This window comes from Amphiura filiformis, chromosome 16 (assembly GCF_039555335.1).
Source record: "Amphiura filiformis chromosome 16, Afil_fr2py, whole genome shotgun sequence".
Classification (NCBI taxonomy): Eukaryota; Metazoa; Echinodermata; class Ophiuroidea; order Amphilepidida; family Amphiuridae; genus Amphiura; species Amphiura filiformis.
Window position 1 is genome coordinate 60396248 of NC_092643.1, and position 12978 is coordinate 60409225.

At 35.7% G+C, this 12978-nt stretch overlaps 1 long non-coding RNA gene across 1 annotated transcript; it reads left to right on the forward strand.

The window, feature by feature from the left end:
- The first annotated feature begins 506 nt into the window (after positions 1–506).
- LOC140136648 (uncharacterized) lies at positions 507–2124 on the forward strand. Its single transcript, XR_011856719.1, has 3 exons — positions 507–558; positions 1033–1138; positions 2086–2124. It is a non-coding gene; the product is annotated as an uncharacterized lncRNA (long non-coding RNA).
- Positions 2125–12978: the final 10854 nt, after the last annotated feature.

The following is a 12978-nucleotide window of genomic DNA, read 5'->3' on the forward strand; positions in this document are numbered from 1 at the left end:
AACTGTTCCGATGGTCATGCAACCCATTGCATGATGGCTATTAAACTTTATAGCTAATGTTTGTAATTATATGGCTGTATTCGTCAACTGTTCCGTTGCTCATGCAAACCCATTTGCACGAGTGGCAATTCATCTTATAATTGATCTTTCCAGTACTATTATGTTCATTGATTTGACTGTGCTCATGCAACCCAGTTGCATGAGTGGCAATTTGACTGAGTCAAATCTTGCACCATTTATTGAAAATGTTATTTTAAGGTGCAGTTCCGAAACCACGCTTGAAGTTTGTGAGCATGAGAACAGAAAGTATAAATAGTCATTTTGTCCGCTGATAAGATTTAGTAGATTTTCTGGTACTCTTGTTTCTTGTTGTACCCATCGTAATATTTGATACTGACTCTTCCACTACCCCACAGATCGCTGCTGTCACTGCCTATAAAATTATGCTGGAACATCTGCTTCTAGCAACTGCGACAGGATAGAGGCTTGGTCCTTCAGTGGTAGTTGTGGTACATGTGGCGTAATCCGGTAACATCAGCAATGGATAGCTGCCCTAAGGTAAATCCTTGGTAGGTTGGAGGTTGGGTAGTTGGAGGGTCCAGGTGAGATCTTGATATGGATAGGACAGGAAGGAATTGCATGGAATGGGTGGGGTAGGGGAGGAAAGGTGTTTGCTCACTGAGGGACAATGAGGAGGGATCATCTTCTGCATTTTCATTACTCTTTCTCATCATCATCTATAGCCATATCAGCATCTATTCTCACTCTCATCACCACCTTTTATTTTGTGGTCCCCACTGTTCCTTCTCTTCTTTAAATTTTTCACCTTTACTGACTTCACTTCTCCAACTTGACACTGTAAATATGGTCTTTCAAAAGTTTCATTTCCCATATTTACAATAATAAAAATTTAAAAAAATAAAACTTAACTAACATTTGCAACTGTACAGGTAAAAAGGGGAGTCCAGTATTTATCCTTAAAAAAATTACTCCTATTAAAAAGAAAACATGTTTCTTTTATTTTACTTATAGAACAACCTATGCCATTGAATGATGGACGACCACTACTGACAGATGTCCTAGGCCGGCTAGAAATCATCAGCATCTTCATTCTTCATCTTCTTCTACTGATAGTCAGGTGAGGGTTTGGGGGGGACTCAATGAAGGAGGTAATTGGGGGGGTAGATGGAGGAAATTCACAGGGGGGGAATTTGGAGGGTGGGGCACACAACAAGTCATCAACACTACAGGGTGAAAGTGCATCAGACATGTAAGGAAAAGGGCGGGCTAAGGCAGGTCTTTCTGTGATGAGGAAAAGACCATGATTCCACTAATTGCAGAATATTGGGCTACAACCTGATCCTCTCAGTGGTCTTTAACAATACAATATGTCCTAATGGCAAAATTTTAGGTTTTCTTATTTTCAGTACATGCTCTTAATTTTACTTTTACAAAAACACATTTGCCCCTACTCCATTTCTCTTTTGGTACTCTGCCCAGGTGTTCATTACCCACATTTCTAATTTCTTATTTATGCAGGGGAACCAAGATTATCCACTTTGTGAAAAGAGACTTTATTTTTAGTTTCGTGAGGGATCTAGTAAACCTGTACAGCAAACGTGTACCCTTAGAAATACTCAATAACTTCTCCATCAAGTAAAAAAATTATTTCTTGAGTAGCGCTCAAAAACTTCTTAATCAAATTTTGGACAGTAATAGTGTTGTCTAACTGTTTTGAAATTGTTGCGTGGCCATTCGCACAACTTCATAGACAGCACAATTAGTGGCTCAATATATTTCACTGCGCAGTGCTAGACATTTATGCAAACTGTCTAGTAAAAAAAAAAACATTTCATTTCTCATTTTGCCTGAGTCAAACTGTCTCTTTTCTCAATAGTCCCACCATGCACTAATAGAAGTGGATTTCAACCTCCTCTATGGACTTACACACAACTTAATTATAATTAGACTCTTCATGTTAATAATATCATATTATTTGCACATTTTTTCCTCTCACTTGTGCAAAAACTAGTTTTAAAAAAATGACTTAATTTACCTTCACCTAAATGCCTTCTTTACTCTCAGATATTTCCACCCACTGGAAACTACATGTACTTGGATTTAAGAAGTAAAAGTATCACAGACAGCTATACAGTGCTCGATACCAATAAATGGTAGAGCTATTACTTGGATTTATATAGATCAGGTCATCTTGACAGGATTTCTGATAATTGAACAGGTAGGCAACCAATTTGTTTTTGTGAGTTACAACACCAACAACTTGTCAAGCACGCCTACTGACTTTCCACTGAACTTTGACCTAAGAAATTGACTCTTTTTTTTTTCTTTTTTTTAATTTGCCCACTAGGGTTGTTGGGAGGAATGGTTTGAAGGGTGGGTAAGTGGAGGGCATCCAGGATAGGAATTTTCTTCTCTATGCATGTGATTTCTCTTTCCTCTTCCCAACTGTGGACATTGGTGTTTGAAATGCCCTATTTGCCCACAATAATAACACGTTTTGGGGCGAGCGCGTCCATTCCCGGAAATTGGAAACCCTTTCCCCACTTCATACCGACTTTGCTGTCCGTTTGTGCATTTCTTAAGTTCTCTTACATCTTTCTTTACATTTTCATTATCTTTAACGAGATATTCTAGTATAGTAGCAAATCTCTTCTCCTTATCTGGAGTGCCTGGATTTATAGCTCTTACTTCTAACTGGTGACTAACATGGCCTTTGGGTTTTTGAGTGGCCCTGCACTCGGCATTAATTGCTAGGCGCACTGCCTCATTTAATGTTGTAGGCTCTCGGATACATACCCAGTCTTTGACTATAGGGGAATCAATAGCAGCTATAAACCGCTCTAAAGCCCAAGCGTTTTGTGCTTCTGCGCCCACTTTTGGAAATGCTTGTTTGACTAAGCGTTTTAAAGCATGAGCCAATTCTGGAAATGTTTCATTTGGCAGACGTTCTCTATTACTCAATATTTCTCTAAATACCACCTCCTGCTTATCAGTGCCGAAACGTTCATTTAATGCAGCAACCAGATTTTTATAGGTTTGTTGCGGACTCATATCAAATTCTCCCAAGACTGATTGTGCTTCCCCTACAAGACTGCATCCCAACCCTAACAATTTCTCCCTATCTGACCATCTATTTAACTCACAGGCCATTCCAAATTGAGCAATGAAGTCGGACCATGAGGTGGTTCCATCATAGGTAGGGGGTTTCACAGATTTATGGGTGAGAGGTTGGGTAGGGGAGGGGCTATTCTGGGAGGAGCTGGGATCTTGGGAGGATCTCATTTGCATACAATTTTGCATGATAGTTTCAACACACTTCTTCATAACATCAACCCTAGCGGGTAATTCATCATCCTCTTTCACATTTTTCTCAGCCGCGTTTACACAAGACACATTATCACATGCATCTTCCTCCTCTGACTGGACTGGAAGTTGAGGGGTAAGGTGTGGGAGGACAGGGTTACCCGTTTTGGAACGTACCGACCCATCAGTTAATCCATAGCTTTGCACAACTAACTCAATTTCTTCTTGTCTGGTGTTTTGTTTTTCAGGAACCGAAACATCACCTCCACTAAGCTTACATCCGGATCTCAAAGCACCTTCATCCATTATACTTCTCGCGAGTCAATTTTCCTATAGAAAAGAAAATAGATCCCACTCCTGACACCATTTGAAAAGACGGCACGAGACACATTGAGGGCGCTATTTGATGGAAAATAAAACGCCTGAGAACCAAGACTAAGAAAGCCTATTTCAGGATAATGAACTTTGTATAACATGATGAATAAAATTTCGTTCCAAATAAAATGAGCGTTGTTGTTATCTGATAAAGAAATTGGTATCAACCTGTATTTTGAATTACGAACTAGCCTGAACTGGTTTCTTAAATGACACTGGAATATTTGAGGCGACAATATTACGAAAGGAGGTGATTTTAGTGTCCCATACAAAACTCAATTAATGTCAAAGGTCAAAGCCCTTTTTACAACCATATAATTATGAATTTGAGTGATGGTAGCAATTTGCCTAACTTTATGAATGCATGACCTAAATCTGCCTAACTTAATGATACATGACCTAGCTTTGCCTAACTTAATGATACATTACCTAAATTTGCCTATAGCTCTGATTTGCCTAACTTTACAAATACCCTTATTGAAACTAGAATAAAACATCAGACAAGTTTATAAAGTTAACAGGGCTGCGAGGCACGCCCTTCTCTTTTGCATCAATAAAATAATATGACAAATGTAAACATTCTGAGTTAAGTTTCTTTCTTTGCTTCACAACATTTGTAAATCCTCATAAGGCTAATGGAACTGCATAAAACCTATTCTCTTTCAGTACATTTTTCGTCCCAATCTGACCTCAGTGTAGTTCATAAAAAAGTCTCGCCACAAATCCTAAATATTTCCCAACAAATACTTTTATTGGCCTCGAACAAAACGAACAACACTCACGCTGCTTTCGTTTAACTCATGAAATCTACAAATACCAAAAACATTAACTCAGCACTATTTACTGCAGCATTTTCAATATCTCCAAATTTGGTAACAAGACTGGACTCTTTAGATAAACTACACTGTAAATCAGGTTACTCAATCTGATAGAGTAATGCATTTCGAACCTGAGTTATAAATGAGTAACTGATTTCATTACCTTTAACTCTGAAATAATTATTTATGTTGATCACTTGTCAAATATAAATATAGGTAATAGTGCCCTTGAAATGTGAAGTAACGATTAATTAGTGCAGCCATCGCCCGTTGCCAAGGTGAAAAGGTCAAATACTCAACTTGACAGTCGTACGTAAACACAGGCAAGTTTTTATGGCTACCAAACAATGTTCACTTTCCTGGCACTATTACTAGAATCAACCCCTGAAAGTTTATAATCTGGTGAAACTACAACTACGCTACTACTCATGTACTAGGATAAATACTGGACGGGTACAATGGACTCCTGATAATGCCTAAGTGGACTAGGCGAAGCCTAGCCTTCAATTTGAATCATGCCAATGTATCAGTCGATTGGCGTCTATCAGCTCATGGGCCTAGGGCTAGGCTAGGCCTATACGATAAAACATGGTGAGTGTACAGTTCAAATGTTAGTAAGCTTAAATTATCATAATCAAAATTCGGGTTTCAACACAATATAAAACAGTCCTGAACAACATGCCAAAAATCGCGGCATGCATGATTTGCATAAGCATGCGTAAGCTTAACAGAATAGCTCTGACTCTTCAGTATCAGGATGGTCAACAGAGCTAAGCTTAAATTTTAATGCATGCATGTTTAACGATAGACATTTCAATCATTGATCCAAGGATGGGGAGTATAATAGGAGGAACCGCCGTGTTCAGTGAACACTTTGTGGAATAGGAACGGAAGGCCTAAGAGAACCGGGGGTAAATTGGAGGCCTATTTAACTAACGCACGAATAATAAAAACCATTGATGGGCCTAAGGATCAGAATGGAATGAGTGAATTAAGACCGGAGGATTATGGTGGAAACACAAAATACATTGAGATGGATCAAAGACTGAGATGTCAAATCGGTGATGAAACCCTCATCAAGATTTGCACTTGGCAAAGACGTAGAATTGTCTTTGCCAATAAATTAGTAAGAAAACATTTTTAAATTAAAGCAACACTTCGGCACACCCGAAGGTGGCCTGAACACTTACTCCTCGGTCCTGGTTGTAATTACATACCTAGGCTAAGCAAATTCAGTATAGAAAATTGGTAGAGGCAGTTCTGAAAAGAAATATTAAACACGGCCGTCTCCTGGCTTACTCCAAACAAAAAGTGACCAGCCTTATCCAAAATCAGCCTCCGGGCCTTTTCCGGGCCTTTTGCTCGTCCCGGATTGGTCCAGAATCCGTAATGGGCCATCAAGAAGCCGCCTTTGATGGTCCATTTAGAGTATAGTGATTGGTCAAAAAGCCGTTTTGGGCCATCAAGAAGCCGCCTTTGATGGTCCATTTAGAGTATGGTGATTGGTCAAAAGTTCTGAGGGAAATCCCAGAAAACCGTATAACCAAAAATATACAATTATCTCTACGCTTGTATCCAAGGTTCTGCCAAACAAGTAGATCTCGAGGTAAAAATCCCCAAAATACAACTTTGAAAAGAGAAATAAATAATTAAAATAACTGAATAAATTTTGAAAGAGTATTTAACAAGTTTTATCATGTTACGCGCCGCTGATGTCTAGTAATTTATAAAGAAACCAAAAAAATGACGTCCGCCGTGTTGCGGTAAAAAGGTTCATAACAGCATCAAAATAACCTGGCCAACAGAGGGCGGTCATCCACTTTGTGATTAAGGGTGCATGCCACTAAATCCGCGTGTGAAGCGGTTTCCGGTAAAAGTTTATCACGACTATAGTCCCAACTTTGCATAAAAATGTGCAAAATCGGTACAATATTAACAATTTTAGTGTTGCAAATCGTGTTTTGCTAGAACTTGTGAATGTGATCTCTACTAATTTGAACAGAAAACGCGAAAATTTGAGTGATGTTTACGATGATGAGCGCATGAACACACGAGGTCAAAACGCGGTTAGCAGTCGGACGTAAACACGGGAAAATCGGGTCTTTTTATATAGCGCTATTTTTCTCAAAAAGTAGACCTAAAATATGGTGTCATTTTCAGATATGTTATGCAGAATTTTGTTCTGATTAAGATGATATCAAATATATATTTCAAAGTAAGACGTAACTCGACTTATAGCCTAAAACGTGACCCCTATTTTGCACGTAAAGTCTATGGAAAGCTATTTTGTGGCATGTACCCTTTAAGGAGCAATTCCATGCGTTTTCCGCGCGTCTTTATCTATTTAAAATGCACGCGAAGAAAAAGGAGGGACATCAACAAGCGCGTTCATGGACGCCGCCAGGTTTTTCGCTGTATGTGCGTTTGCCGCGAATAGGCCTGCTTTTATTTCCAATTTAATAAAAGTTCCGATTTTGGTAGAAGTTTGAAACCTTTTGATATGAATAAAGAAGAGTTTCAAAATATTGAAAACATTTTTATTGGTGTTTAAATTACAAAGAAGTTTTTCAATTTCATTGTTATTTTTTAACCAATTTTTTGTCATTTAAACTCAAGTTTTGGCCTTCAATTTTAATAAAATTACATAAAATATTAGATTTAAGATATTTAAGTTTCTAGTTTGCTTTATTTATACCACTGTCCAGTATTTTAAATTGTTATAACATTCAAAGTTTAATTATATTAATATTTAATTTCAAATAGCCATTCATTACATTTGCTTTTTGGACAAAACGGGTTAAAAGTGACGCTGAAGGGGGGGGGGGTAGGCCTACTTGATTGCATTTCTTGTCTTTTTAAATATTCTGCAGGTACTGAGAATGTTTTAATTTTGAAGTTATGCACTTGTAAAAGATGTTTAAAGAACGTTTACTCTTAACATCAATTAATATCTTCATGAAAATAGCAAATCAGCAACCATTGTGCATTCATGTGCATCAAAATGACGAAAAATGGCAATTGTCGGCTATCATGCTTGTGCTTGAAATCGACATCCTGTCTAAAGTATGAAAGAAAATAACCCAAAATTTCTTACAATTAATTCAAAATGTAGTGAAAAAGATAACAAAATCATTTTCAAGGCCTAAAAACGATGTTTTAGCCTCTTCAAGGGTGCATGCCACTAAATCCGCGTGTGAAGCGGTTTCCGGTAAAAGTTTATCACGACTATAGTCCCAACTTTGCATAAAAAATGTGCAAAATCGGTACAATATTAACAATTTTAGTGTTGCAAATCGTGTTTTGCTAGAACTTGTGAATGTGATCTCTACTAATTTGAACAGAAAACGCGAAAATTTGAGTGATGTTTACGATGATGAGCGCATGAACACACGAGGTCAAAACGCGGTTAGCAGTCGGACGTAAACACGGGAAAATCGGGTCTTTTTATATAGCGCTATTTTTCTCAAAAAGTAGACCTAAAATATGGTGTCATTTTCAGATATGTTATGCAGAATTTTGTTCTGATTAAGATGATATCAAATATATATTTCAAAGTAAGACGTAACTCGACTTATAGCCTAAAACGTGACCCCTATTTTGCACGTAAAGTCTATGGAAAGCTATTTTGTGGCATGTACCCTTAAGCAATTCCATGCGTTTTCCGCGCGTCTTTATCTATTTAAAATGCACGCGAAGAAAAGAGGAGGGACATCAACAAGCGCGTTCATGGACGCCGCCAGGTTTTTCGCTGTATGTGCGTTTGCCGCGAATAGGCCTGCTTTTATTTCCAATTTAATAAAAGTTCCGATTTTGGTAGAAGTTTGAAACCTTTTGATATGAATAAAGAAGAGTTTCAAAATATTGAAAACATTTTTATTGGTGTTTAAATTACAAAGAAGTTTTTCAATTTCATTGTTATTTTTTAACCAATTTTTTTTTTTTTTAAACTCAAGTTTTGGCCTTCAATTTTAATAAAATTACATAAAATATTAGATTTAAGATATTTAAGTTTCTAGTTTGCTTTATTTATACCACTGTCCAGTATTTTAAATTGTTATAACATTCAAAGTTTAATTTATATTAATATTTAATTTCAAATAGCCATTCATTACATTTGCTTTTTGGACAAAACGGGTTAAAAGTGACGCTGAAGGGGGGGTAGGCCTACTTGATTGCATTTCTTGTCTTTTAAATATTCTGCAGGTACTGAGAATGTTTTAATTTTGAAGTTATGCACTTGTAAAAGATGTTTAAAGAACGTTTACTCTTAACATCAATTAATATCTTCATGAAAATAGCAAATCAGCAACCATTGTGCATTCATGTGCATCAAAATGACGAAAAATGGCAATTGTCGGCTATCATGCTTGTGCTTGAAATCGACATCCTGTCTAAAGTATGAAAGAAAATAACCCAAAATTTCTTACAATTAATTCAAAATGTAGTGAAAAAGATAACAAAATCATTTTCAAGGCCTAAAAACGATGTTTTAGCCTCTTCAAGGGTGCATGCCACTAAATCCGCGTGTGAAGCGGTTTCCGGTAAAAGTTTATCACGACTATAGTCCCAACTTTGCATAAAAAATGTGCAAAATCGGTACAATATTAACAATTTTAGTGTTGCAAATCGTGTTTTGCTAGAACTTGTGAATGTGATCTCTACTAATTTGAACAGAAAACGCGAAAATTTGAGTGATGTTTACGATGATGAGCGCATGAACACACGAGGTCAAAACGCGGTTAGCAGTCGGACGTAAACACGGGAAAATCGGGTCTTTTTATATAGCGCTATTTTTCTCAAAAAGTAGACCTAAAATATGGTGTCATTTTCAGATATGTTATGCAGAATTTTGTTCTGATTAAGATGATATCAAATATATATTTCAAAGTAAGACGTAACTCGACTTATAGCCTAAAACGTGACCCCTATTTTGCACGTAAAGTCTATGGAAAGCTATTTTGTGGCATGTACCCTTTTAGGAGCAATTCCATGCGTTTTCCGCGCGTCTTTATCTATTTAAAATGCACGCGAAGAAAAGAGGAGGGACATCAACAAGCGCGTTCATGGACGCCGCCAGGTTTTTCGCTGTATGTGCGTTTGCCGCGAATAGGCCTGCTTTTATTTCCAATTTAATAAAAGTTCCGATTTTGGTAGAAGTTTGAAACCTTTTGATATGAATAAAGAAGAGTTTCAAAATATTGAAAACATTGTTTATTGGTGTTTAAATTACAAAGAAGTTTTTCAAAATTTCATTGTTATTTTTTAACCAATTTTTTGTCATTTAAACTCAAGTTTTGGCCTTCAATTTTAATAAAATTACATAAAATATTAGATTTAAGATATTTAAGTTTCTAGTTTGCTTTATTTATACCACTGTCCAGTATTTTAAATTGTTATAACATTCAAAGTTTAATTTATATTAATATTTAATTTCAAATAGCCATTCATTACATTTGCTTTTTGGACAAAACGGGTTAAAAGTGACGCTGAAGGGGGGGTAGGCCTACTTGATTGACATTTCTTGTCTTTTAAATATTCTGCAGGTACTGAGAATGTTTTAATTTTGAAGTTATGCACTTGTAAAAGATGTTTAAAGAACGTTTACTCTTAACATCAATTAATATCTTCATGAAAATAGCAAATCAGCAACCATTGTGCATTCATGTGCATCAAAATGACGAAAAATGGCAATTGTCGGCTATCATGCTTGTGCTTGAAATCGACATCCTGTCTAAAGTATGAAAGAAATAACCCAAAATTTCTTACAATTAATTCAAAATGTAGTGAAAAAGATAACAAAATCATTTTCAAGGCCTAAAAACGATGTTTTAGCCTCTTCAAGGAGCAATTCCATGCGTTTTCCGCGCGTCTTTATCTATTTAAAATGCACGCGAAGAAAAGAGGAGGGACATCAACAAGCGCGTTCATGGACGCCGCCAGGTTTTTTCGCTGTATGTGCGTTTGCCGCGAATAGGCCTGCTTTTATTTCCAATTTAATAAAAGTTCCGATTTTGGTAGAAGTTTGAAACCTTTTGATATGAATAAAGAAGAGTTTCAAAATATTGAAAACATTTTTTATTGGTGTTTAAATTACAAAGAAGTTTTTCAATTTCATTTTTTATTTTTTAACCAATTTTTTTGTCATTTAAACTCAAGTTTTGGCCTTCAATTTTAATAAAATTACATAAAATATTAGATTTAAGATATTTAAGTTTCTAGTTTGCTTTATTTATACCACTGTCCAGTATTTTAAATTGTTATAACATTCAAAGTTTAATTTATATTAATATTTAATTTCAAATAGCCATTCATTACATTTGCTTTTTGGACAAAACGGGTTAAAAGTGACGCTGAAGGGGGGGGGTAGGCCTACTTGATTGCATTTCTTGTCTTTTTAAATATTCTGCAGGTACTGAGAATGTTTTAATTTTGAAGTTATGCACTTGTAAAAGATGTTTAAAGAACGTTTACTCTTAACATCAATTAATATCTTCATGAAAATAGCAAATCAGCAACCATTGTGCATTCATGTGCATCAAAATGACGAAAATGGCAATTGTCGGCTATCATGCTTGTGCTTGAAATCGACATCCTGTCTAAAGTATGAAAGAAAATAACCCAAAATTTCTTACAATTAATTCAAAATGTAGTGAAAAAGATAACAAAATCATTTTCAAGGCCTAAAAACGATGTTTTAGCCTCTTCAAGGAGCAATTCCATGCGTTTTCCGCGCGTCTTTATCTATTTAAAATGCACGAAGAAAAGAGGAGGACATCAACAAGCGCGTTCATGGACGCCGCCAGGTTTTTCGCTGTATGTGCGTTTGCCGCGAATAGGCCTGCTTTTATTTCCAATTTAATAAAAGTTCCGATTTTGGTAGAAGTTTGAAACCTTTTGATATGAATAAAGAAGAGTTTCAAAATATTGAAAACATTTTTATTGGTGTTTAAATTACAAAGAAGTTTTTCAATTTCATTGTTATTTTTAACCAATTTTTTGTCATTTAAACTCAAGTTTTGGCCTTCAATTTTAATAAAATTACATAAAATATTAGATTTAAGATATTTAAGTTTCTAGTTTGCTTTATTTATACCACTGTCCAGTATTTTAAATTGTTATAACATTCAAAGTTTAATTTATATTAATATTTAATTTCAAATAGCCATTCATTACATTTGCTTTTTGGACAAAACGGGTTAAAAGTGACGCTGAAGGGGGGGGTAGGCCTACTTGATTGACATTTCTTGTCTTTTTAAATATTCTGCAGGTACTGAGAATGTTTTAATTTTGAAGTTATGCACTTGTAAAAGATGTTTAAAGAACGTTTACTCTTAACATCAATTAATATCTTCATGAAAATAGCAAATCAGCAACCATTGTGCATTCATGTGCATCAAAATGACGAAAAATGGCAATTGTCGGCTATCATGCTTGTGCTTGAAATCGACATCCTGTCTAAAGTATGAAAGAAAATAACCCAAAATTTCTTACAATTAATTCAAAATGTAGTGAAAAAGATAACAAAATCATTTTCAAGGCCTAAAAACGATGTTTTAGCCTCTTCAAGGGTGCATGCCACTAAATCCGCGTGTGAAGCGGTTTCCGGTAAAAGTTTATCACGACTATAGTCCCAACTTTGCATAAAAATGTGCAAAATCGGTACAATATTAACAATTTTAGTGTTGCAAATCGTGTTTTGCTAGAACTTGTGAATGTGATCTCTACTAATTTGAACAGAAAACGCGAAAATTTGAGTGATGTTTACGATGATGAGCGCATGAACACACGAGGTCAAAACGCGGTTAGCAGTCGGACGTAAACACGGGAAAATCGGGTCTTTTTATATAGCGCTATTTTTCTCAAAAAGTAGACCTAAAATATGGTGTCATTTTCAGATATGTTATGCAGAATTTTGTTCTGATTAAGATGATATCAAATATATATTTCAAAGTAAGACGTAACTCGACTTATAGCCTAAAACGTGACCCCTATTTTGCACGTAAAGTCTATGGAAAGCTATTTTGTGGCATGTACCCTTTAAGGAGCAATTCCATGCGTTTTCCGCGCGTCTTTATCTATTTAAAATGCACGCGAAGAAAAGAGGAGGGACATCAACAAGCGCGTTCATGGACGCCGCCAGGTTTTTCGCTGTATGTGCGTTTGCCGCGAATAGGCCTGCTTTTATTTCCAATTTAATAAAAGTTCCGATTTTGGTAGAAGTTTGAAACCTTTTGATATGAATAAAGAAGAGTTTCAAAATATTGAAAACATTTTTATTGGTGTTTAAATTACAAAGAAGTTTTTCAATTTCATTGTTATTTTTAACCAATTTTTTGTCATTTAAACTCAAGTTTTGGCCTTCAATTTTAATAAAATTACATAAAATATTAGATTTAAGATATTTAAGTTTCTAGTTTGCTTTATTTATACCACTGTCCAGTATTTTAAATTGTTATAACAT